Source organism: Chaetura pelagica, unplaced genomic scaffold (assembly GCF_000747805.2).
Source record: "Chaetura pelagica isolate M959 unplaced genomic scaffold, ChaPel_1.0 scaffold243, whole genome shotgun sequence".
NCBI lineage: Eukaryota > Metazoa > Chordata > Aves > Apodiformes > Apodidae > Chaetura > Chaetura pelagica.
Window position 1 is genome coordinate 1,429,078 of NW_009952712.1, and position 1,502 is coordinate 1,430,579.

A 1,502-nucleotide genomic window follows, 5' to 3' on the forward strand; every position below is an offset into this window, starting at 1 on the left:
ACCGTGGCTTCATCCCCACGGCTGCTGCCCCAGCAGGGCTGAGCTCCCCGGGGCAGGCAGGTGACAGGGGCAGCACAGGCCACCTGAACAGTTGTACCCCAAGGGTTTTCAGTGCCCTGTGGGCAGTGCTGGTCCAGATTTTGGCTGTGCATCTGTTCTGGATCTGACTCCGCTTGCTGCAAAGTCACGTCCTGTTTGCACAGGGTGGCTCTGGGCTCGGGCCAAACCTGGGACTTCAGGGTGCTTGAACCCAAATGGCCCAAGCCCGGTGCAGGAGGCTGAGCTGCCTCCTGGAAGGCAGCAGAGAAGGTGAGGAGGGAACGTGACTCCTGACACTGGACCTGCTGCTGGAAGCACAGGGAGGTGCAACCACGGGCTGCCCCGCAACCGTGGCTTAACGTGTTCCCCTTCCTGCTGCCACAGAACCCAGCCAGCCTACAATGACGTAACACAGGGGGGAAAAAACCAGCATCTTTGCCTTTTTCTAGGCAGATGGGGCCCTGGTCCAGCTGCAGGTGCAGCCCTGGGGCAGCACACGGGAGGTGGCAGCAGGCAGAGAGCGGCTGTGTCAGCTGCAGCCCAGATGGGAACCTGCCCATGGAAGCAGGAGGCAGTTGTTGCTGGCAGGGAGGAGCACTTTTCTGCCCAGATAGTTGGGGCTGGCCCAGCAGGTTCACTTTGCCACGTCCCAGCACTGCTACATGCAGCCCTTGCCCGTTTGGCGAAGGCACCTTCGTTATTTTTCCCCTCCCCCAGTAATAACCCAGAGAAGAACTTCTGTGGGTGCTGGCAGCACCCACACCCCCGTGTCCCTGCCCTCTGCTGAGCCTTTCAGGAGGAGGAGAACCATTTTCCTCCTCTTTTCAATCTTCCCAGACAGCTCCCAGCAAAGGCCCCTCTCCTCCAGTGGCCGGTCCCAGCGTTGGATGGAGGGGGCTCCTGCCTCCCCCAGCCCCTCCTGGCACCCACTTCCCACAGCACCAGGGCCTTGGGAGCCCTGGAAAGGGTTGGACAGAGGAGAGATGACAGAAACAAGCCCCAGAGAGGCGACCAAAGTGGTGTTTGGTGTACCTGACCTTCTGCTTTGAAAAGCTCCGGTGCCAGTTTTCTAGGCTAAAAATACCTTTTACCTTGGCTCTGTTAAGGGAGAGCACTTGCTTGGCAGGTTGTTTGGGATTCAGGGGAAGAAAGGAAAGGCAGGGCTCAGCCTGGCTTCCTTTCCAAGCGAGGTGCTGTGGCTGCATGCTTTGCTGCACTTGTCTGTTGCACGTTTTGGTGCACAGAGCAGTACTGGGCTGGTTTGGTTTTCAACGCACGTACTCAATGTAGAAGCACTGCTGTGATTCATGGGTTTACAGGCCCCCTCATGATGGAGCTGCTGGTTTTTTCTGCCGTGAAAAAAAAGAACACAACCACTTGGTGCTGTGCTGAAATGAGCAGAATATGTGGGAGGATAAAGCTGTGCAGTGCAGGTGGTGCGTCTCCTGATGTCTGCTGGTCAT